Raw genomic sequence first — 26,549 nt, 5'->3', positions numbered from 1 at the left:
GAATTAAGAGCAGCACAGTTCTGTCCTGAACACACAGAGAAAACTTCAGGGGATTTCACTGCATTTTCTGTGGCAATCCACAGATGCTCAAGACTGCAGAGATCACTTCTGCACACAGGAATGAAGTTACTCCACCTGGAGCAACACAGCCACTTCACACAACGACTGCTTCAGCAAGCTGAAGTTTATTTTGTGATAAACAGTGGAAAGTTAAGAAAAACAGAAGTACTAAGGACAAGAAATTCCAAATGCTGATAGGTTGGGCTGATTAAGCAGCTCTACTGATCACAGTCACTGTGATGCAAGCATGGGGTTTTCAGTTTCTGCATATCAGACTTCTATTTTTGCTGAGCACTTTCTCAGCATTGTTAATATTCATACCTCCATGTGAAAATTCATAGGACTGAAACCACACGGAAGTTTTGCCCATTATTTTTCTAAACAGAAAGACATTCAATTTAATTTCTTTCAGCTTACAAAAAGCACACGGTCAATAAATATATATATAGCCCATATGAAAATAGGGTAACAAAGTAAAATATTCAGGCTTTTTTGTGCTTGTCTAGCATTGAAGAGGATAAATAAAGGGACTGATAATTTTTTTTCCTCAATTATTATTTTTTTAATCTAGTCTTTATATATAGTATTTTATTTTTATCATAGTGAGAAACATCTAGAAATTTTCTCATATTTAATGAAAATGGCTGAGCATATTTCATTAAATAGAGAGGAAATACTTCATGAAAAAATAAGTATAAATGAAGGTGCAAATGACTCAATCAGAAGTCTAAAAACATTGACAAAGTGCTGGAATCCCAGCACACAATCCAAGTCATGTGAGAACAAAGACCTTATGATTCAACCTCAAAGAATTAATCTTAAATTAAAAGTAGCTACCTGAGATAGTAAGTTTGACAGCCCATGCTGTCAGGTCTGACACTACATAAATTACTGTAATCCAAAATGAAAAGGGCATCATTCAATCTCTTGCCTAAAAGACCTTGAGCTCTTATTAATTTCTTAATAATATCTACAAGTTTTTCCTACAGAAAATGATAACTGATCTCCTTGCTCAAAAAACAAACAAAAACAAACAAAAACCAAACAATCCTAACCAAACCCAAAATTCTAACTAGTTATTTTTCTGATTTTAGTTTCCATGGAGAGTTTAAACTTCCCCCAAAGTTTGCAGAACTTGCAAGTCAAGGGCAGAGCAGCGTGTGTCTTTGTGCAGTGACACGCAGGCAGGAGCTCAGCCCTCTGCTCCTTGCCAAGAACTGAGAGGGTTTGGTGTGTGAGAGCCCTGCAGCGTGGAGTGAGTTCCATCTACACTTAGCTTTGTCAAACTGCTTGCACATATCCCTGCATGGAGATAGGGCTGGTTAATCTGCATTCAGATGATGAATCCTGCTCAACAAGGCTTTCTTTCCATCACAAAGGTGGGTATTGCATTTGCAGGGTGCTCCGATGAAGGAAGGAATGATGAATCTGACTCCATGTGCTCAGAAGGCTTATGTATTATTTTATGATGCTATATTATATTAAAGAATACTATACTATAGAATACAGCAAGGATACTACAGAATGCTAAAAAGATAATAATGAAACTCCTGACTCTTTCCAGAGTCCCAGCACAGCTTGGCCCTGGTTGGCCAATGAGTCTAAATATTCACACCAGAAACCGGTGAAACAATCACCTGTGGGTAAACAATCTCCAAACACATTCCACATGAGCGAAACACAGGAGAAGCAAATGAGATAAGAATTGTTTTCCTTTTTTTCTGAGGCTTCTCAGCTTCCCAGGAGAAAAATCCTGGGTGAAGGGATTTTTCAGAAAATGTGAATATGACAATGGGGAGTAGTGGTGTCCACTCCAGGCCGCAGCCCATTTTCTCCCCTCTGCCTCTTAAAAAGATCAGCCCAAGCACTGAAGTACTAAGTGCTGAAGCCCAGGTACTGCAATGAAAGAAGTTCAAGAGCATTAACTCCTTTCTGAGAGCATATTTCAAGTGAATGCAGCCCTAAGTCAGCCTGGTGGCAGTGGGAAATGCAGCCCCAAGGGTGTCACCAGCAGGGAGCACAAACCAAGGAACTCGCTCCAAAGTGACTCCAAAGGAAAGCTACTGAAAGCCAGTGATCAGTTCTGTATTTATTTTGCAGCACCTCACAATAACTCTCCCTCAGAACATAAACCTGTTGTGTGTAATCTTGTGTGAGACACTTGAGTCCTGGATTATCCCTCAGGATCTTCCCAAATCTTCAATCCCTGGCCTAGGGAATGCTAGAGGATTAAACTGTCAGAAACGGCCTTTGGAGACACAAAATGCTACTTGAACACACAAGGTTGGATTCTACATTTTTCTCATGGTTTCACTTAAGAGCACTGTTATTTTATTGCAGAATTTTAAGTTTCAGAAAGGAAGTTTTCACTGAAAGAGATTTGGCTGAAAAAGGCAGTGATGTCTGAGACTGAAGGCAGCAATCAGGATCTTCAGACTGAGCTGATGTGCAGCAATACACACAGCAGGCTTCAGCCATAAGCCTAAAACATAGCCTACAACTTGGATTTAACATCCAATCCCAGACACAGAATTGAATATAATTACCCCAGTAAAAGAAAAATCTGCCCAATCCCTAACAATCAATTACAGTAATCCAACAAATATGCTCTTCCATAAATCTTATTTATAAAATTAACTTCAGTTGCCTGTCCATAAGTCTCTGTATCAGGGACTGAAAGCACTCAGAACAATAATCAATATGCCACGTTGCCAAGTTAGATGCAGGAAATAAGAAGAGATATTTTCACATATCATATGAAAAACATCCTGAAATATGCATAAAGTCCATATGAAGCAGGAGGAAATACAGACAAAAATAATCAAATGCAAATAGATTCTGAAAGTGAAAGATATCCAATGTACTCAAAAAATCAGAAAAGCAATCTGTATGGGAGAAACATGAACTTCAACTCCTCCAACTTCTGCCTCAGGAAAGGAAGGCTGGAAAAAAAGCCCAAAGAGGAGCAGGATAAACTTCACTTTGAGGGAATTTTTCCTGATTTCTTTCTGAGATCTTGCTTACTTTTTCCTTTCATAGCTTGCTCCCATTTCTTCTGGAGCTGCTGCATTTTTGTGCTCCCTGCTGCCCTCGCTTTGTTCTGCCCCACTCACTGCGGCTCCCCTGCTCTTGACTCTCCCTAATCGCCAGAGAACTGCCCATAAACGTTCGTTTTCCCCAAAATAAGTTCATAAACTGTCTCAAAGAATAGCACACTGGGGGCTCCTAGAGCACAGGTACTTGAACCCAAGGGAGCTGCCTGCAGGACAGAATTATTCTCCTCCTGTGTTTCTGCAGAGCAGCACCAGAGATAGTTCACTGACAGAAAACCAGAGAGACTCTGCACGCAGGGCAGCCTTAGATGATCAGACTGAGGTTAATCTGAGATAACATCCTTTGGAAAAACCTCAGCCCAGAGTCCTGATCCTGCTCCTGAGCACACAAGCTCTGTGCTAAAGCCACTCCTGTTAATGCCAGTGGGGACACAATTATTGCTCAGCAGAACAGAATGTGCCTGGAAATGGCAGCTTGCATTTCTACAGGAAAAATGTTTAAGCTGCGAGCTCTGTACAGGGTAATACACAGAAATTAATTCAGAAATTAGGGACAGGCAAGTGAATACTCATATCTACCTTGTAAATTCCTTTAAAGATTCATACGTCTCCATTAGACCCTTATATAGTTTTTAAAACGGCTCCTATACAAGTCACCAGAGACCAGCAAAGTTTAGGTCTTACCCATATTTACACAACTTCCAGAAGCACAAGGGTGGTTTCCAAATTCTGTTCTTTTGGGGATGCTAAGAAGAAAAACCCCACATCTTCAATTTGAGTCCAGCTTTGAGGCTTGTCCATGGTGAATAAAGTTGAAGGTAAACATGAAAGTGAATTTAAATTCTAAGAGTTACTGTCGGGACTTAACCCTCACTCTGATTGTGCTTTTGGGTTGAAAGGGTGCATTTCCATGACCCAGAGAGAACAAAATCTGCTCCTTTATCCAGCCTCAGCTAACATGGAAAACAATCTCCGTGTGCTACAGCAGCCACAGAGCATGCAAGGGTACAAACAACACAAAAACATTTTCTGTGGTTTCCTTTTGAGTGAATTTCCCCCCTTATGTATCTTGAGTTGTTCTTGTTATTCTTTATTTGACTTAACATGAAGATGCCTGGAAGCAGCAAAATATTTTCTCTTCCTTATTCTACTGTCAGCAGCATTACTTTGACCTTATCAGACAAATTTATGTTGAAAATTTTCTCAAGCAGTATTCTCTTGTGAGCTGCTATAATGTGCATCTTTATATTATCTGGTGTAATTTAGATATGTGAGGAATTTCTTAATTATTAATTTTGTCCTGTTTTAAAAGTATATATTAAAAATTGAAAGAAATCCCTGGACACAGACATCTGTGTTGCACTTTATAAATAATACCAATAAATAAATATTAATGCTTATATTTCATTTATATTTCAAGATTAAGGCTATGAAGCTTGAGACTCCCAATAATTAAAGTTAAAATTGCCTAATGCTTCACACTAAAAATGTTATAGTAATTTCTCAGGTTGAAAGTATGAGGAGCTGCTGCTTGCAATGCCATACCACAGCAAGAATGAAACAAAACACCTCTGATTTTATAAATCAATGAACAAGGAATCATGTAATGACATTTACATCCTGTTAAAAATGATCTAGTGGCAGCAGAGGTCCACAAAGCTGTTATATTACATATGTTCATTAATTATTTCAATAGTATTGTTGTTAGGCAACAAAAGGGAAAAAAGATATAAGTGTGGGCATAGAAATGTTCACAAAATTATAAAGCTGCACAAATTCAACCAAATTCCATTTGTAAAAATCTTAAAAGCTCTTCCTTAAAACAGCATTAACATGATTTTAACTGATGTTACAGACTTAATTAGAGCCAACTTAGTCTTTTTGCAAAGTCCAATGGAAACTTGGCCCAGTTAATCTCACATTTCCTGCAGCTGGAAACAAAAACTTTATTCTCACACGAGAAAATTACCTGCAGCACTAAGTGTCAATGTACAGCTTGCACCTGCCTCCATCAGCACATCTCCTGCAGTCCTGCCTGGGCACAGAAACAATCCACAATTGTAAAAGATCTGTTCAAAGTCTAAAGCACCACAAGAAAAGAAGTCGAATGGAACACAAAGGTGTTCAAGGAGGCCCCTGGGATCCTCTCCATCCCTCCCTCCCTCCTGAGAGGCCTCTCCAGAGCAGGAGCCCAGCCCAGGGGATGCAGGCTCAGAGGAAGCACTCAAAGCTCTGCAGTTTCCTGAGCGCCTGGCTCTGCCCTGGGCTGCCCTCTCCCATCCCCCAGCACATCCCAGTGCTCAGGGCCAAGGTCGTGGAGCAGCTCCTCAAAGACTCAAATGGAAAATGGCCCCAGGATCAGGAAACACCACCACTACTCCTAAAAAAATAGAGGAATTAATTAAAAAAATAGAGGAAAAATAACAGAAATCTGCTAAAGAAACACAAATAGATTTTACTTTGAACATCTTAGCAACCTCTCAGTTACTCAGGCCATATCTCAGGAATGAGCCTGGGACAGTCACTTTTGGTCCCAGTGAAATTCTCCTCTTTCTCTTGCCACAGCCTCTCCCTTTCCCAGCTCCCCACAGCAGCCAGGGCACTGCAGAGCTCACTTCCAGCTCGAAATTCGCACATCGTCTTCATCCACTCACATGTAAGAGCCCAGGAGGATGCAGAGCTCTGAAAGTCAGCTTCCTACAGCTTTTTCCTGTGTTTCAGCTCAGCACAAAACCATCTTTCTTTGGTGTGAAATTTAGGAAGACTGGTTGGGAACCTGTTCTATGCTATGGGGAGTCTCCACTCCAGAGACAATTCTGACTATTTCTGTTTTGACTTTTGGTTTCTTTTTTTTCTTGACTCTTCTCTCATCTGTTTGTCAGGATAACCTCTAAAGAGAGCCTATAGGGAAGCTGCAAAGAGGAAACTGAAGGATAAAAGTCAGGCTTCCTAGTCCACAGAGCCTGAATTTTGTTTGGTATGGAAATGTGTGGCTGAAGAAGAGTCTTGTTGTGACCTCTGAAAGAGAGACAGGAGTGCAGGACCTCACAAGGAGATCTGAATTGCTCTGTGCAGCTGGGCTTAGCTGACATTGTTACCTGCTTAGAAGGAGGGAGCCAGTACCACTGGAGTAAAAACAACCTTTATGATGGATGTTTGACTTCACAATAAAACCTCTTGAGTGAAGGAAAACTGCTTTGCTGTGTCTCAGCATAGATGTTGTCCCCTTGCTCTCCAGGTACTGCTGGTGGAAAAGGGCTTTGAGATTAAGTAGACAATAAAGTTTCCTTCTCACTTTGAAAGCTGAGGGAATAGGTTTCCGTGGTAAGGCAGCGATAGAGAGGCTTTGGAAAAAAAAATAAAAAATGAAATCCAGCCACATGGCATTTCTTGCGACTCCCTCAGCTGCTGTGGCATGGACTCACCCATCTGTTATCCGACAACACTTTCACAGCAGCTCCAAATTGTTCAGGGTGGAGATTATTCACATGTCAGCTGGGACTCGGCTTTAGTGCAGCCTGCTCAGCCATCCTGGCAAAGCATTTGTCATGAAACATTTGGGAGATGAGTTTCTATGGCCTGTCAATTATGATGAAAGAATTGGAAAGGGACATGTTCCTCAAAACATTACTTCAAAGAGGGCTTTCTTTTTTAACTTTATGTGGGTTTGGTGATAAAAAAAAAAATCACAAACCAGTGGAAAATATAAAAGTTATTTTACTTCTGCAGAGCTTTTAAAAGTCCTGCATGAATTCTTCAGTACCATACTAGATGCTGAGGCAGGAATTCCAGGAGCTCTGCTGCAGAACTGGGGCCACCCAATGTCACCAAAAAGACCTCACAATGTCACCAAAAAGACCTCACAGTGTCACCAAAACCACCTGACCTGCCTCTCCCAGCACTGCTGGGTTCTGCCCCACAGCCAACAACCAATCCTTCACATGTACCATATTTAACTTGATCATTTCTGTCCTGGAAACTGAAGAAGACATATGAATCCCACAAAAGATTTATTACTGTTATATCATCTTTTCTTTCACAAATATTAATCTTCCCAGGGTCCATTATTGATTTCTGTAGAAAAGATGGAGAAATTAATCAGCTGCTTCAAATTATGCCCATAAGCAATGACCAAGGGAAGAAGAGTTACTTAAATTTTAATGTATGATCATGAAGAAAATATTTTAGCCAGATAGCATCAAACTAAAATAAGCAGAATCTTGAGTTATTCAAGAAAAAAAAAAAATCCTTCCTGAAATCAAGCCCTCCCATTTGATAAAGAGTGCCCACAGTAATCCCCACCTGCATTTCTGCTTTCCAATTAATAATTTGGGTTTGTTGTTGGGCAAGCTGCCAGTGCATGTAGTTCCCACTACAGGATTGTGCTGCTCTTGTGTGAAAGTGACCTAAAAGGACATTGAATAATTCTTTAGCCATAGTAGGAGGTGTCAGAACAGCCCATAGCACACACCAGAAACAGCCATAAGAACACAGGTAAATGTTGGAGAGACCAAATTCATGACAGATTGGACATTTGACCTCTACTTTAAAACAACATTGTCTCTTCATAAATATATATTTGTATATTATACACGTGTATAAATCTTTTATGGTTTTTCTCTCTAAATAAAAATAAGACATGGTGACAACTATTGTTTATTAGTCCTGCCAGCTGGACTCAAATCTGCTGCATATGTCAGCACAAATCTGTGACTGGGGACGTGTTCAGCTGGTATTTCACTCAACTAAACATTCCTTCTTGGGAAATACCTAAACCAAGCCATTGACAATATAGCATCACCTTCCACCAAGCTAATCCTAGGCTGAAAACCAAGAGATTACATTGTACTTGTAATTACAGCTGATTTCTCAGTCAGCTTGGAAAATCATGAAAAATCAGAAGCATGCTGTCCCTTCTGCAGGGTTTGAAGAGTGGCACACTGTGAACCAAACCTGAAACTGCTCAAGCTTCCCCAGCCCTGTCCTGGAGCTGGATGATGAGGGCACAGCTGAAGACAGGGATGTGCTTTGGCTCTGCCCCTCCTGCCTGCCCTAGGGCACCTTTGGGTAACTGGAGAAGCTTCAGCTCTGCTGGAGGAGCAGGGAGGAAAAAACAGATTATACAGCGATGCCTTAGGATTGGAGCTTTTATATTTTCATGTATTCGTGATCCTACAGTTCTTTAGTGAATAACTCTAAACGCCATGTACAGTGCCAGCTGCTGCTTTCCCACTCTGGGCAGACACAACAATTCCTCTCCAGGCCTGGGAACCAAGGGCACCTCACTGCTTCAGGCCTGAGAAATGGAAACAAAAGGGAGTTGGGGGAGCAAACTTGGGGTAAATTACTTCGTTACCTGAGCCTGTAATTGGAAGATTAACCCCCAATATGCAAATGGAGCAAACTTATAAAACTGTGCAAACCCATCATCCATTTTTGGGTGTAGCCCTTGGGGAGCTTTGTCTGCCCTAAATGTACCTGAAGGCCCTTCAATAAATAGAACTGCTTTTATTCCCTTAATTCTGTCTGGCCCCTGTTTTTAGGCAGCCCAGATGAGGTCTCACAGAGGTGACCCCACATCAGCACTCCCAGATTTCGTGTGGGCCCAGCAGCATTTAGGATGCCAGACCTGAATGGGGCCTAGCTGTGCTCCAGCTGAACACAGCGACCAAACAATTGCACGATTTGTACAGTTTGTACATCCCTTTGTCAGGCAGCAGGAATGCCCAGGACAAACTCACAACCCTACAGAAGCAAATGGCTTTGGATGTTGAACTGCCCAAGGCCTGAGCCCGTCGCTGAGCGCAGCCATTCCCCTGCAACACCAGACTGTGGTAACGATGTCAGGGGCTGCACGTGCTGCATCAGCCACCCAGCAGCAATCCACAGCTCCATCCTACTCATTTTCAAGGCTTACTCACTCCACAACAGCCTCAGATAAACTGCAAATCCAGTTTAACAGCTGAGCTGAGCAATCAATCATTCAGAAACAAGATTCAGAGCAGTCCTGGTGAACACACAGAAGGCAATTAGATGCCACTGTTTGTAAAATAATATTGGTGGGAATTCTTTTCCCTCATCTGATTTATTTCTGTCAATCTGCAGTTTAGACTCTGTGTCATGATTAACTCCTTTGTCCTGAGATGCCATATAGATGTAACACTGGCATTATTAAATGCCACTGAAAGCAATTCTGAACCCCACAATTGCTAAGGAAATTGATTAAAGAGAGTCAGCTAGCACTGCTAATTTGCAACTGGTTATTTTTAATGACAGACTGATAAAATGAAATGCTAAACTTGAGAATAAAACTCGCTTTATGTAATATGTTAACTTGTACAGAGCACATTTGCATAAACATTTGTAGGATAAAATGAGTCCTTGGGCAGTTCAGACTGTTTGGGCTGGCTGGTTTGGAAGAGGTGCTGGACAAAAATATAGTGCCTGCAATGTGAAATTCCAGTGTCAAAAGTATCCATCAAAAGTCATAATCTCTTTAGCTTCTTTGTCAGGTTTTCCAGAATAAGTTTTCAGGTTGTGCTTTTCATCAATACCAGCAAGTAAACTCATCTGAGGGAGCTCAAAGAGTCAATTAATGTGGTATTCAAGGACAAGAGGGAGCAGGACACAAGAAATTCAAACAAATACCAAGATATCTAGAGGTTTCCAAGTGTTGAATGTATTTCTGATGATGCATGTTTGCATTGTATGTATTTATGGTTTCCATCAGCATTCTTTCAGGAAAACCAGGGTGATATTAAACAGAAAACTTTAATAAAACAGGTTTGACTAAATTGTATATTGCCCTTCTCCTCCAAAAAGAGAGACAGGAAAGTGTTTGAAGCAATCAAAAGATAAAAATCTGCATTGATTGCTCTCAGGAAAGCAGGCTAAAATTGAATGCCTGTGTCCTTACAAACACATTGGAAAGATTTCCAAAACCCTCTGAAAAGCAAGTTTAAGGCAGGGAGAAACAGAAAACTCTGATTTGCAGGGAGAATTTTGTACACTCATTCCATTGAAACCGCATTAAGTGAAAGCTTAAGTGATCACTATTTTAAAATTATTTAGAATATTACAGTGGTAGAGACATATTTACTGCAAACACTGCAAATTAATCAGGTTTACTGACAATCAATGCATGAGAAGCACTTTCAGAGCCCTGAAAACTGATTAGCTCATTTTGAAACCTCTATAAATTAATTTACCGCAGCTCAGCAAAAGGTGAAAATCAGTTTTATAGTAATTTAGGAGTTTTCCAAACAAATACATTTGAGCTCTGAGTGTTTCTAGAGGGACAAAAGCACATCTTTTGAGCACTGCTTTGAGAATGGGCCCAGCACTGGCACATCTGCATTCAGAGCAGACTGCAGGCTTTGGAGGGAAGTCTGAGCTGACAATAGACAACCTTCAAGTGCTGTTTCTTTCCTGTTGCCAGACTTGACACCTGAATGCCTGGTGAACTTCACACCAGGGTCTATTCCCAGTTAGGAGGCTAGAGATGCTAAAGTAAGAAGCAGTTTTGTAATTTAAGAGCTTCAGCACTGATCACAATTCTACAAAAAGTAGAGATCCAGCAGCTGAAAAATTCCAGTTTTCCAATTAAAGGTATGGAGATGCCCATGCTGGAGAGAGAGCAGAACATTTTATCTCAGAAAGTTCTTAACCAGTGACAAAAAATGGTATGAACCTCCTCAAATGAATATATTTACAATCTTTTGCTGTAAATCCACATTATTTCCAATAAAAGTGGTCCATTTAAAAAATAATCTTCTAAAATACCTCAATCAGATAGAATTTTCCTTTGTATTTTGTTTGCAAATACATTGAACCATTGCCCAGCTGAGTTTGTCAGTATTTGGGGCATTCAGGGATCATTATTGTTTTAGTTGTTTGCTAGGATCTAAAAAAAACAAAAATTCCATGTCAAGAAATTACCAAAAGCCATCTAGTTTAGGTTAGGGCCAGACTGGACAACAGATAATTTGCAGTCTGTATTACACTGTGAGACTCACATTATATTATTTATCTCCTCACTGGTGAAAGGCAAAACAATTTTGGACACAAATCTAAGATACTTTAAGGTATAGGTAACTCCTGATTTAAGTGCACTGTTTAAATTGTAGTTAGAAGATAGTTTTCAGCTGCACTCCAACTACTACTGGTGATACTTTCTAAAAGATTGATAGCAGAGTTTTCTCCAGAATCCATCAACTTCATTAAGCAGCAGTAAAATCTGGGCTACAATTCAAGATTAGAGTGTTTAATATACACCAAAAAAAAAATTAAAAAAAAAAAAAAAAAAAAAAAAAAAAAAAAAATTTTAAATTATTGAATATAACAAACACTTCATTTTCTATCCTGGTACAAGTACAGTAAATACAAATCAACAGGGAAAGCAAGAAGAAAAAAACACACTTCTGTGACTTAACTGTGATGAAACATAGAAAATCAGTGTCTCTTTCCAAAGCATAACTGAGGTGCGTTGTAGTTTTTTCTCCTACTCTGTAAATCTTATGCTTGTTACTTTTATAGCCACACACAGGCACTTCAGCATTCAAATAATAAAAGAACTACTCAGCTGTGGGCACACAAGAGGCAAGAACACCCAAGTGTGAATCCATCAAACCCTGAATTCCCCTGGGAGCACAACCACCCTGAAAGGCAGGTCTTGGTGCAGGGAGCCTCCTCAGCTCTGCAATAATTCATTCCCACCCTCCCAGTGCAAGCCCTCACTTTTTTTATCCTGTTATCCATTCCGGATTACGCCTTCATTTAACAAATTTCAAATATTTTGTGTGAGAAATGGATTTGTAAAGGACTCTCAAAATCTGACAGAAGGCTCACACAGTCTGTACGCCTGTGTGCGAACTCTGAGATGAGCTGTGCTGGCTTAGCAAGGCCATGGAATAGACAGGACATGGTTGAGAGAGAGATTGAACTAGAAACAAGTTTTAATAAGTTTCAAAAGATGGCCTTGCAAAAAGATCAGATATTTTAGAGAATTAGAACTGTGAAAGATGCACTGTAGCAGGACCATGCTGGGTAAAAATAAAGGTGGTTGGTGTTAGGGGTAATAGCAGCATTGTGTGACAACAGCCAACAGGCTGGAAAACATTTCTAAGGTATTGCAAGCAGGAAATGGGCTGGCTTCTGATGGAATGGAGTTGAGTTTTACATCTCTTGTGTCTCACCCTCCATTAGGATTGATAATGGAATAAATCCTTTAAAACACCTCTCAGTTGCCCCATCTCTGTGAAAGCTTGGAAAACCAACAATTTTGCATTGTTATATTTCACTAACCATAGATGTCATGGCATGGGCCATGCGTAGCTGGTTATAAGAAAATGCAGAATTATTCTGGTTGCTATCAAAGCAGGGAACATCTGCTGCTGTCTTTGACCATATTCTCTAGCAGTAACACAAATTCATCATTCATGACTGGATGGAGATCCTGTGGCCACAGCAGTCCGTGCTCAGCAGCCCAAAACCAACACTGATGCATTATTCTCTTTCCATTCAGGACCCTTACTTTGGCCTGTGCCATAAACCCCAAAACATGTCTATTAAAGTACATTTTAGTGACCTTAAAAACAAAGAGAAAATTGGTACATTAAAAGACAATGAGAGGTTTAGTTGGTTTTGAATGGCCCCACTAAGGACAGGGAAAAATAATTTCAGCTTCCTGAAGTAAATTAAAAAGTGCTGTCAGTGCCCTGTGTGTGGACAGAGATTATTCTGAGAAAGGTTATGGAGCTGAAAAGCATCAATGTCAGTTTTCAATGTACCTGGAATTTGAAATATATTTTTTCATATGAAAATTGTAAGATAAATAACAGTGTAAAGGAAATAAAAAACTGGAATCAAAAAAGGAAAGGAGCACTGCTCAGGTTAATTTACAAATGGAATGGGGCAAGATTTGTTAAGAATTCTTTAAAAATGAAAAGATGCATAATTAAGAAAACTAGAAAGGTAACGAAGATGCCAGAATTTCACTGAATGTTTTGAAAATGAGTATTGCTTCCCAAAAACACACCTTGGGGAAAAGGCAAAACCTTTCACAGTCCCTGAATACAATGGGAAAGGAGAATCTAAGGCATCAATTCATTCATAGAAAAAAAAAAACAAACAAAAAACCCTACCTAAGATGATGTTTTTTTCCCCATTGGTTCTGTTTGGGTTTTTTTACTGTCACTGTATGACAGAGAAACCCTTTCCCCCTAAATGAGAAGGGGCAAGATCCCCTCCCTTCTGCTTTGGAGAACAAAAGCCACTGTCCAGTTTCTTCACAAGACATTTCCTAGCACAAAATCACCATCAGGGTTTGAGAACCTTTTGAGATTCTTCTGGTTCTTGCCACTGAAACACCCCTGAAACCATGTTTGAGTTTCTTTGTGCTTCTAAATAGCCTCCTTTAGCTTCACTGGCTTACATTAATTAACCACTTCATAATATTTAAATCCTTTTTTTTTCTCTACCATGGCACACCACAGCCACTCTTCTCAGCACATTCTGGACTATATTCTTTGTTTGTTATATTTTCTGCTTCAGGTATGGTCTTTGTGAAAAATTTACCTGTGCTAATAAAAAGCACATTCCATGCACTTCTAGCTCACAATGCATGAAAGCATGACTCCATCTGACTTTTTTCTCATTGTCAGAGCACAAAACCTCATGAAATAGTCCCTAATCAGCATTTCCAGGGGGGAAGGAAAAGCCCTGAACACAGATTCCCTTCATGCAGACAATTATATTAATAAGGCAGCAGTTCCAAGCAATCCATGGAGCATTGAAGTTCACACACACACACGAGATTTGGAGCCCTTGACAAAGAGTTTGCTTCTGGCTATCCTCAGCCTTGCAACATTTTCACATTAATTTTGGGCAGCATGAATTATCCTGCTTGGGGCATTTAAACATGCTTGAAAATAAATAATTAATGCATTGGACACTATTAATTAGCAAAACTCAGAAACAGCTACTGTTACAGAGCCTGAAAAGTTTTTCTAAACTTGTCAGGCTGTTAATAATAAATAGGGTGGAAATGGCCAATTAACATACTTAAATAGCAACCTTTATAAACAGTGGAAAATACCACTTTTATGTCCTTTTGATATGAGAAATAGAAACCACCAACTCTGCTACTTTAGTCCTAATACTTCACTAACACAAATGTGGAACCAAACACAATATCTAACTATGACAATTCCTTTCAGATATTGGAAATCCATTTTTTAACACTTTTTATGTGGCAATAAATTTTGTTAAAAATAGCACGTAAAGGTGAAGATGTATGATCATATTTACTCATTGCTACAATTTTGGAAATCACAGATTTATAGTGATACAGGTTGTGTTATAAATCATGACTTCTCTAAGGCATTAATACAGAATAGAAATAATTTATTTCCCAGTCTCAACTTTTTGTAACAAAGACTTGCTTTTGTTGTAGGACTGGAAATAATGAGCTAAAGCCAGGATGATGATTTGGAGCATGGGTTTACAAAGCAGAATGATCTTTCCCATAAGGAGAGGTGCTCAGTGGGTGATGGCAGGGAAGGTTGAATCAGACCTTGACTCCAGCAAGGCTCCCAGTTCTGTCTCCCCCAGTATTCTCCTGGACAAACTGACAAGGCAGGAACCAGAGGAGCAGAGAGCTGAGCAGGTTTAAAACTGGCCGAACTGCTGGGCTCAAAGGTTTCTGATGACACGTTCCAGCTGGAGGCCATGCTATTATATCCACGGAAAATAACCCACAGCAGTGCGACGGCAACAGGAAAAAGGAGAGGGGAGGATGCAAAACCAGGCAGCAGCACTGCTCCTGCACTTTCCCCTCTCATAAAAACTAACAGAGAGGGTAAAAGAGAAAATTATACAAAATTGACTGCTGTAGCATTTGAGTCTTATCAATATTCATCTTGAGGTGACCGAGACACTGACAGAGCTCACACCCAGCCCTGGTACAGCATAAACCATCTACTTGACAGTCAACAAAAACACCAGTACCCTGAGCTATAATATTGTTGCACTGCCAGTTCATTTATTCATGAACTGCAGAGGAAAATAAGCACGTGGAATGTATATAAATTTTCAGTTCAAAAGTTACTGCCATCAGGGGAGAGCCCTAAGTTATGCACTACCTTTATAAAAAAGTTTGTGGTTTGTTTCTTTTTCCCCAGGAATGCTGCAGCACATCTAATGAGCACACCCCTTAGCCTTTCTCTTTTGGAACAAAGCTTCCCTTTGCTGCTCAGGGCTCACACTCAGCTGACATGTGCACCAGAAACAAAACTGCTCTAAAAGTTTGGAAATAAGTATGTTCGATTTACTGCCTCTTTTTCCTTTTTTTTCCTTTTTCCAAATACCAAGAGTCCATCTGCTTCTTTATCTGAGTCCTCATTGGCTGTTCTTGCCTACATTTGGCCATGCAGTAAAACCACTTTGCACAGCAGAGGAATCCAGTAAAAGACACAGATTTAAGGTAAAATCAGATTTTTAGGCAATAATCAGACAATAAATTCTATCCCAGAAGGTAATGCAGCCCAGAGAGCATTTATGTTTTCTTTACAACAACCTGAAAAGTGTAAAATTCTTCACTGGCTTATGAAAGAACAAAATAACCTGAGTTTGGCAGGCAGCTGTCATGAATAATATGAATTATTATTTATCTTTACCTGAGCTGGGCAATTGTCAGAGCAGCCTGAGCTCTGGCTGTCCTCCAGCTGTCACTGCCCCAGAATCCAAACCCTTTGGGCAGGAGACATCAGCAGCATCCAGGGGGAATCCAGCCCAGGAGATCTTCCTCCTCTGTGTGGGATGATGGACACACAGGCTTGAGAAGTGGCCCAGTCCAGCTGTTCAGGAAGGCTCCAAATAACAGTGTGAAAACTCAGGATATTCAGGCCTTTTAAAAGAGATTAACCAAGATTCAATGCCTTAAGGTACCTCTAAGTACTAACAAAAAAAAAAAAAAATTTTCAATCTTTCAGTTAAGGTCAATATTTTGTGTTTATTAATATGTTGTGTTCTGTGTCAACAAAAGCACAGTGTCATGGGTTTGGGCTAGTCTTACTATGAAAAAGAACAGTGAATATTTATAGTTTTCATGTAAAGGATTGGTTAATGAATAAATGCAATTGATATTTAAGAATTACAAGTAAAGATGTTCCTACCAATATTCCTACCTAATGACATTTAAAACCTGACCTGTTCCATCACCAAACATTCCCAATAAAGCCACCCTCAGAGATTCTGAATAACCATGGAGACTTCAAATATATTAAATCTTCAGGTTTAGTTATGATGAAATTAAAAACTCTTGAAAAAGCAATGATGGCTTCAGAAAAAAACTAAGGGTAAAGGGCATAACTACACACTTGAAATGAAAAAGTATCGATGAATGAGAAAGAAATGATGCAATCTGTTGTTTCTCTATAAGATTCAAAACAACCAATTAAATAAATCTAAAATATTTTATACACATACTTCACCATTTTTTCTTATTCCTCAATTTAGATTTCACAATGTGTTTATTATTAAAACAGGCCATTAAGTCATTTCTTCAAGTTAAGAGAACAAAAATAAATTGCTAAGGCATGTTCCTTCTTTTTCCTTACATTAAAATCTTCTTTTATTGTAGTTATCAAAGTGTTACCACGCTGCTTTGTTTTCCTCTGTCCACCTCATGAGAAAACAAGCACCAAAAAAAAATGGGGGGAGGGAGAGAGAGATGAGGAAAAGCTCTGGTGGAGCTGCCATCTGATCTGAATCCTGATTGCCACCTGCTGCATCGTTTAACTGGAAACAAGACCTAAAATCTCCCGGGAGAATTGATGGCTGTGATTTAGCTAACTGACATCTGGATGCTGCACATAAATAGAGCTGAAAGAACATTTTCCTGGCGCTTCCAAGCCCTGCTGGTAAAGTAAGCAGTTTGGGCATTAAGGCTTCAGGTGCCTCATTACGTCTCTATTGACAACTCCAATATTTTTTTCCTAAAATCTCAAGCCAGTTCCTGCACAAACTCGTGGCACCATGCACACTTTACTCCTGAGAGAAATTTGGGAGGGGAGGCTTTGTCTCCCTGGGAAAACACCCATTAAACTGCACAGGTAGAGATAACCCAGGAGCAGAAATGTTTCCTTGTAAATGAAAATGTTTTCCTTGCAATGAAAACTTCAATGTCTCAAAAAACACATCTGTAAATACAGGCTCATTTCATTATACACAAGTCCAAAACCAGAGTAGCACAAACAGCAAATGCAGAAGTGCATAAAAGTGCAAATCACTGGAACAACCTGTTTAAAGTCTAAAATATCTTTATGCAGTTTTTTAACATTTCTTGTCACCAAGATCAGCAAACATCATGAACAGAATCAGATAAAAGGAATATTATTGAGCAGATCCTCTGCTCTTGACAAATAAACCCACCTTGTTCAGCAGTTCAGCAGAGAAAAAAAAGACATTTTTATTCTACATCAAAAAGTCTTACTAGAAAAACAGAGAGGATGAATACTCAGGATAAAGTTTAGCTATTGAAAAACTTAACAGCCTAAAGCATAGATTTACTCCAAACATCTGTAAAATTTCAAAATGATGCATTGCTAAAATGTAAAAAATTTTTGCTTATAGTAAAATCACTTGAAAATAAAATTTTTGTGGTACAGTTGAGCTTTTTTTTCTGAACAAATTTAAAGAGCTTCAGCATAAATAGTCTCATTTTCTAAATATATAGGATAAATAAAATAAATGGAATCTACCCTCTTAAACATAAAAAACTCAAACAGATAAATGCATCTTAAAGCCACTAACAAGTACAGAACCCACACTCCATCAAGCTGTTACCCAGTTTTTATGGAATTAAAGATTCATTCAGAAGCCTTAATATGACAATGCATTAATATAATGGAGCACTGTGTCTCAATATCACTATGAGACTACTCCAAAAATGCAAAACAAAATTAAGTTGCAATCTAATTTGTTAAATCCCATTTAGTCAGGTTTGTAAACTCTTTTCTGCCAACATCAGCTGTTCTGGTTGCCAGTTAGTAAAACACTGCAAGGAGAGGTGAAGTCACATGCACAGCTCTAAAGCACAGACCCCCCTGCAGTAAATAAATGCTGGATAGAAGAAATCCTAATAAATTGGACATGAGACAAACATGGAAGTCCTCTAATTTCTCAAAAGTTTCCAAAATTTCCATCATCACATTAATATGATTTGTTCACTGCATAGATCTGCTCAGAAAATCATAGAAGCAGTAAAAGTACTCTCTGAGTAGGCAGCAGTAATTGGGAATTTTCTGCTTAGGGGGAAAAATGGAGGGGCTCCTGGAAAACACAAATCTTGATGCTTCTAATAGTGCAGAATACATGAGTTTTAAGTGGATTTTCCCAGGTCTGTTTGAAATTATAACAGGTCAATTTCGTTTACTCAGATGAGTTCCTCAGTTACAAAGCTGCTTAAGAATTTCTTGGCTCTAAGCTGCAGCTCAGTCCTTTTCATGGTTATGGCTGATAACTGAAACTAACTGGGCTAAAACATGTTGGATTTGTCTCAGAAGTCTGAAAAAACGACATTTTTTTTTCTTTGATAGTCCAGAATAGTTCCACTAACACCTAGATCAGCAGAACCAAGGGGGCAATGATGAAAACATCTCATGGAACGGAGCAGGAGCCCCAAGGACAGCAGGAGCTCTGAGGAACTCGCAGGACACCCTTGCAGTGAGATGAGGAGAACCACTCTAGCATTGTTACTTATTTTAAACTCACTATTAAATCAATTCAGCTCGTGGCAGGCGCTCCAGCAGTGGCACAAGGGGAGCAGTGAGCTGCCTGGGGCGGGAGGTGGCAGGACTGCTGCTGGCAGCAGCTCTCAGCATGTGCCAAGATGCGGCTCGTGGTGGGCTCTGTGGGACACCCGAGGGGATGGGAGGGCTGCTCGTGTCACAGGGGGCAATCCCACTGCTCCAGACTCTCCTGGACTGGCCACACACTCATCTGACCTCTCAAGAAAGCCGTTCAGCTTTTTGCCAGAAAAATAACAGTTCAGAAGGGAGAAAAGGTGACAAGAATTGGAGCTGACACGGGAGAGGCTGGAGAGGTGCCTGGACTGCAGGATGAGGGAGAGGAAGCCCAGCAGGAAGCTGCAAGCTGTTAGATGAACTTAGGTGTCACCAAACTTCACGCTTCAAGACCGAGGTTAAAATTGCTGTTTGAACAATTCATTATTTCAGGCACACGAGCACTCCCAGGGAAATGAAACAAAAGCAGTGAACTTCATTTAAATACAGGCTGGGAACAACTGCCAAGAGGAACAAGGTCAGCATCAATTCCCCTGATCATATCCCTCAGTGGTGTAAAGTACATGCTGCTTTTATCTCCTAACAGTCCAACTGATTAATATGACAAGCTAAAATTGCCAGCCTCCATGGGATGGAGAGGAACAGAGAGATGTGAACATGTGCTGAAAATTAAAAGGTGCTAAGAAATGAGCAGGCCGTTCCCCCAAGTCTGCAGAAAGAACAACTTCTGGCAGCCAGATTCTGAATTGTGGCTCCCAGGCTCATTGCAGAGTTGGCAATGCCGTGCCAGACATGAAGACAACTTCACTGGCACTGAGGTGCTTTGTTTTCAACAAGACTCTTGGGCTGATGGAAGATAAGACAGAAAAAATTCCATCTTTAGTCACAACATCACACCGCCCCCACCACGCTCAAAACAACCAGAAAAAGGAGAGAGCTCATGGCTGGCACTGAGATAACTCAACCATTGGCTTCTTCTCTTTCCATTTTCTCAGCATAACCCAAAATACTTTGGTTTAATACTGGTTCTTGTCAAGAATACTGCTGAGAGCTCAGAACTTTTTACAAAATAGATTTACTGAGAAGCTGGGAACAAATCCATTTAGATGAATTGTAAAATGAGGGCTTAGCATTCAGTGACACAAAATGACAGGCACATGCTGAAATGAACTAACCCCACTGGCTTGGATGTAATACCCAGTGTCTTTAAATGTATCATCCCTCCATTTCTAAAATTATTTAAAAAGAAAAAACTCCTAAAATGTCATGAAAGTAAAGGAAGGGGCTGAAAGTAGAATTGAGCTCCTCATTCTGGTTTTGATTTCTTAGTGATCTTAGTAAATCACTAACTCATTCTTCACTTTCTGCCTCATAAAACTGAGAAAAAAACCTTGATATATACCTGACACTTTTAATATGAAAAGCACTTTAGAGAAGCTTTTTGACACAGGATGAAAGATTGTACTTTGCCATACAGAATAGCTGTATTACCTGACATGCTCATTATACACTGTCAGAGCCCAACAACTTTCAGAATATTTTCCTCTTATTATCCCTCACTCTTTGACTGTGTTCAGTAATTACAAATGGAATTCTGCAGATTGGTTTAGTGACTTAGGAGAGTACTTCCCCCAGAAATCCAGATAAACGTGCTTCTCAACTGTTCAGAAATGTTTTCAAGAGTCTTGGAAGTATTTGGCTAAAGGTTTTTGTAATGCAGCTTTCTCAGTCCACAGAGTTGTGAAAAAAAGCAACCATACCTATTTAAAAATTTCTGGCATTCCTTAATGATATAAATAGAAAACAACCCAAATTAATTGTGTTACCTGTCACTAAACACTGCACACATCCACACAAGCAGCATTCACAGCACAAACACAATTATTTGTTATTTCTATGCCTACATTCTAGGTCACAACCCAGAGTCAGTTTTGCTCCTTGCTCCTTTCTGTCTCTGCTGCACAGAGGCAGCAGGATGAGATGCCCACACTGTGAGCAGCACAGCATCATTTCTGCAGCACACACCAGCCCAGCTCCCCTGGCTGTGCTCACAGCCCTGGAATTTCTCTAGAACCACTTCAGACCTGATCTCCTGCAGCAGAAATTGCCCTGCCTATTTCAGAAACAATCAGAAAACACCAACTACACATTTATTTGACTACCTGCCCTGCCCTTCAGAGCAGTCATTACCATGCAGGATAATGACATTCCACGGGGAGGGAAGTGCTGCTCTCAAAGGCCTTTGGGAATCATTTCAGCAAGCCAAACAATGCCAATGAACTGACATCACTCCCAGAAATACTTCTTTGTGTGTCAGTGAAGTGATGCCCAGACACACCAAACAAGGGGCCGTGTGTTCCTGGGGGTGGCAGACACCCATCTGCTTCTTCCAGGCTGCCAAATCCAAGGGCCTTTATTCAGAACAGGGCTTGGGTTATGCAATTTGCCAGACTCTGCCCCTTTCCTGCTCCTCACACAGTGCCACACTCACGTCTAGAGGGATGGGGAAAAAACCTGCTTCTCTCCCGCTGGCTTTCACGGGAAGTTTAGCCAAAACACACTAATTGCTGTTGGAAGTTCTGAGAAAATTCATGGCTCTGTGTGTTTCTGTTTCTTAGCTCCTCATGCCAGTAAAATTTCTGATTTTTTCCAGAGTGCAAGTCATTGCAGAGAACATCTTACCCATGTGCAAAGGAACCTGAAGGGATGGCCCCTGATGAGGAGCTGGATCCTCACAAACACCACAGCTTGGAGCACTCTGGGGAAATCATTCCAGCAGAGGATGACCCAGATATGGACTGGAGATGAGCTCTGAGCTCTGGGACTCCTCACACCCCAGATCCACCTGAGGCCGCTCCAGGCCTGGCAACACATCCTAAGGTTAATTTTGGTAATTCAGTTCAAATGCTGTGAATGTTTGGTGTCTAAAAAGACATTCCAGATCCCAGAAATATTTCAGGATTAATTCATTTCTCGTGTTATGCTTTGTATTTTTTCCATGCATTCAAAAAATACTTAATGATTATCAAAACAAACAGAAAACCCAAAAGAAAAAGCTTTTCAAAGACTGTAGAGATGCACAGGAAAGGTTGATATATAGTCAAAGTAGGGGGAAAAAATGGAAAGAAATAGTGACTTCTTAAAATATATTTGACTGTTCTACAGAACAAACAGCAGTGAAAAAGGCCAGTGTCTATTATGGCAATATATATATATTATGGTAGGAGCTCATCTTGTCCCAAAGCTTCTATTGGTTGATAGTTTAGCCTTAAGGTTCTGTAGGAAAAAAAAAAAATTGTTAAATTCAGGAAGTAAGAGTAACTCCCTGTTATAAACAACATGCACTCTGGGGCCAAGATAATTTTACTGTGCACTTGTTATTTAAATGAGTGCAGTGTCTCCATATGGCCATATGGATGTGAGATATATGTTATGTGCTCAAGGGGCACTGAAGGATTTAAAGTACATATGTTAACAAATAATGCTGAGTTGGCACCCAGCATTGCTGCCCTCACCATAGCAAACAGTAATCTGCCCCATTTTTTTATTTGTTATTTTCCTTAGAAGTGTTTCTAAGAGCTAAAAAGCACGTGGGGATTTCACAGAGGCTTTACTGCATAATCAAGTTATTTCAAGAATTACATCACTGGAAGCATCATACCTTTGTCTATGCTCTTCAAAGCAAAACCAAAACCAAGTTCCATATATAACTATAAATATTGGTTAAATCGAGAATTCCCACAAAAATCTTCTCAGTATTAACACTTCTCATTTATTATGATACTATGTTAATTCATGCCAGATGGAGACGATTCAAATGTTCGTGACTTGTACTTGTCACGAACATATGTTCCTGGAATAATGGAGTGGTTTCATAGCAAACAACATCCCATATTTAAAGACCTATGATGAGGCACATAAAAGAGGAAAAAAAAAACCAACCAAAAAACATAAACAGAGAAGGGCACAGCTGGAAAACAACAACAACAAAAAAATTCAGGCTCTTCACTACCAAGAGGATTATGGAGGGCAATGCATTCTCTGCACACTCCTGACCCTACCCTGGGCACAGAACTCCAACACATCCCACCCAAACATGAGGAAGAGATCACTTTGTATTTCCCAACTTCCCCACATCACAGCGGTTCTTGTATATTCAAGGCAAGTATTTCCATTACAGGGGAAAGCCAGATAAAAATCAGATCTTCAAAATCCTGCATTTCAATTCAAGGCCTTCCTTGCAGAAGTGCCCAGGGTGAAGGTGCCAAGGACGTGCCTGGGAGGTGACAATGACAGTGCCCCAGTGGAGGCAGAATTTGGGCCTTGTTGCTCTAAACCCAGGGAAGGCTTGGCCAGGGTTAATAAAGGCTTGCTCTCACAGTGCTGTCATTGATTAAGCTATCAGAAAAAGGTGCTGTAGAAGAAAATATCTGTTATTTATTTTTGAAAGTATTCTGCTTAATTAGGAAAATAGATTTCTCAGCTTGTTGCCGTGACGTCCTTGCATTATGAGCCCAATTCCTCCTCCCTACCTATGCACCAGAGTTAACTTCTACCTGCTTCCTTTCCAACACAAGAAATTATTGCTTTGGGGTTTTGCCCTAAATTGCAAAACAAACTCCAACTAACTTGGTTGCAGGCAGGCTGGTTTCTGATTCTAAAAATATGCTCTGACTAGATAAATTTTCTTTATTCCCCTTTTAAATATGATTATTAAATAGTATTAATGCAATGAAAGGTTGCAGAACACCTTCCTCAAGGTTTGTACAGGAGATACACAAACTCCAAACCTCACTCCTGTCCTGTCATATCAAGAACATGCAGAATTCCCAAACTCTTTGTGCACAGGTTTGCATGTGAAGTTTGAAAAATGGGAACAAGGGATGACAGATTAACTTGGGGGGAAAAAAACAGCAGCAGAGTTGAAAAAGTCATGTGATGCATTGAGAGGTTGGGGACAGGTACCAGTGGGAAGACAGAAGAAATCCATGAAGGAAAAAATCACACACTCCAATGGATATCACAGTGGTATAAGCAGCTAGGAAAACATATTTAGATTAAATGAGCAACAAAGGAAACAGAGCAATCTCAACATTTTTTCCACAACACAGAAGTTGCTTACAAAGGAAAGAAATTACAATTGACAAAGGTAAAAAAGCACTTTTGTTTCGAAACAAAACTACCAAGTGAATTGAACAGACTGAACTGCATGTCAAACCAAGAGTTTTAAGCTTTGAATTCCAGATGTGCAGAGATGTTAAAAATCACAGACACCATTTTTATCCTTATGCACTGATAAAATTCTACAAGAAAAGCTTGATTTGAAGAAAAAAAAAAAAAAAAAACAAAAAAAACCAAAGCAAACCTTTGCTTTCTTTACTTGCTGGGGAAGTAGAAAACATGGAAAGCTGAAGTGTTTCTATTTTGTTTTCTTTACTTTTACCTGCTGGGGAAGTAGAAAACATGGAAAGCTGAAGTGTTTCTATTCAGAGGCTCCACACATTCATTTGACTGATTAAATAAATTTGTAGCCCAGTAATAGGCACCATCTTTTAGGCATCTCGGGTCAGGATACCACTCATTTTGGAAGGGCAGATGGGAGAAAGGAAGAGACAGGAAATAAGGACTTGGATTTTGAATTATCATGACAGAGCGAGCTCCTGCAGGACTGCAAAGATTGTTATAATATTTATTGATTTCTGCCAGCGGTAATGGCAGCGTGTTCCCCTCCGAGCTGACTCAATGGGCACAGAGAATGAAAACCTGTTGGGTGAGATAATAAAATGTGCATGTGTTCTGCCTGATAGCAGTAGCCCTGGTGATAATCCTATGAATTCCCAAAATATGTTCCAGCATGATTCAGAGGACAAGTATTACATCCTGAACAGAAGAAGGAGGGAAAACAAGAGGTGGCAATGGCAATGACCAAAACCTCCAGCCTAAAAAATGGATATAAAAACCTCTACACAACTGTTTCCTCAGAGAGAAAAAAAAAATATGCTAGAAGCAGACCCAGAACAAGCAAGTATTCAGCCTTCAGTCAAATATAATCTAAAAATTCCCATCACCAATAAAACACACATGAGCTTTAATTTGTCTCTGTCGAGTCTGCTTTGTTTCCAAGGCCTGGGAATGTTTCCAAACCTTCCTATGGCTAAACCAGATCAAAAATGCTTTTGAATGTAAAGGCTAATACTAATACCTTAAATATTTTGGGTTTTCCCATACTATTAGAGCTGCTGTGGAAAAAAGAATCAAGAGATGCAATAATTTTTGTTCCTATTTGCATTCATCCATTACTTCAGCAAATGGCAGCTTCCCATTCAGTGGAGAAATGAAGTAGAAGTTGAAAATATTTTGCATATTCTCTAGAAATGGTGTGCTAAGGTTACTTATATCTAGAATATGTTATGTGTATTCATATAAAAGCCATATATACATACATATATAAAAAGACAAGCAGCCTTTTCCATGGACAGTACTACTTATTTTGTTATGAAACAAGAATTTTTGAAAAGACCAAAAAGCTACTGTCAGCAACCAAGCAGAAAAAGAAATGTATTCTTCTTGTTCTTTTTTTTAAAAATGATTTGTTCAATCGCTTTTTACTACAGACCATTTAACTTGCTCTCTCCTCCAGTGACAGAAGACAAATCAAAAACTGTCAGGTATTTTAAACTGTGATCTGCACTACACTTGAAGTTTGAACTGCAGCTCAGAATCATTGGACTCAGACCTACAATTGTTGCTATTCCTAGACATGTCACAAAATCCAGCTCTGCTTGAGGGATACAGATTCTGCCTAATTCAAAAATAGGACAAAACCTTGTTCAAGGCAAAGAAGCCCTACAAAGCCATAGTGCCTGTGAACAATCCCAAAAGCAATGTGTTCCCATTCCCAGAGCTGGGCACATTCAGCCAAGCCCAGCAAATGCTTGTTTTACCTGTGCAGCTCTCACATCCTTTCTCCTCAGACAATAATGTGTTCTCTGACCTTTCCCTTGGTCCTATTCCCAGCCTGATTCCCAGATTCACCCTGAAGCTCTTTGCTGCACTTGCTGTCTTCCCTTTTCCCAGAAGGGAAAGAAGATCTTTGACATCTTCCCAGAAAAATGCACCTTCCCCTTCTGCAGCCACATTCATCCCCTTGCTGAGGTCTCACCCTGCTAATCACACCAGCTCAAGGAGTGGTTCCCACCTCAGATGTGACTTTTCTGTCTTTTCCTGTCTCTGCAATCACTTTTCCAACCAGTTCTGAGACAGTAGGAACTCTCAGTAGCAGGAGATCCTGGATGTGCCCCATAAGGGATGTTCTGAAGCATCTGACATATGCAAGAAAAAAACTTGCAAATCAATGCTTCTGGAAGGACTTATTCCATGTGACCCTTCAAAAAGATTCTGTGTGACTTTTCCTGTCACTGCTGAACATCGAGATTGCACCAAAGGAAAAATATTCCAAAGGACAAAGCCATCAGAAGTCGAAATTCTTTATAGATTGCAATAAAACAAACCTATACCCCAAGTCTCAAACAGTTCATCTTCCATCTTCTCTTCAGTGAATAAATCAGTGTTACTAAGCACAGTGAAAAGGTGAAAAAGGACACTCTGCACTTTATTTGAAATATACTGCCCA

This window comes from Pyrgilauda ruficollis, unplaced genomic scaffold (genome assembly GCF_017590135.1).
Source record: "Pyrgilauda ruficollis isolate IOZ18807 unplaced genomic scaffold, ASM1759013v1 scaffold7, whole genome shotgun sequence".
NCBI lineage: Eukaryota > Metazoa > Chordata > Aves > Passeriformes > Passeridae > Pyrgilauda > Pyrgilauda ruficollis.
The sequence above is the reverse complement of the archived record's forward strand: the minus strand, read 5'-3'. Positions refer to the sequence as shown.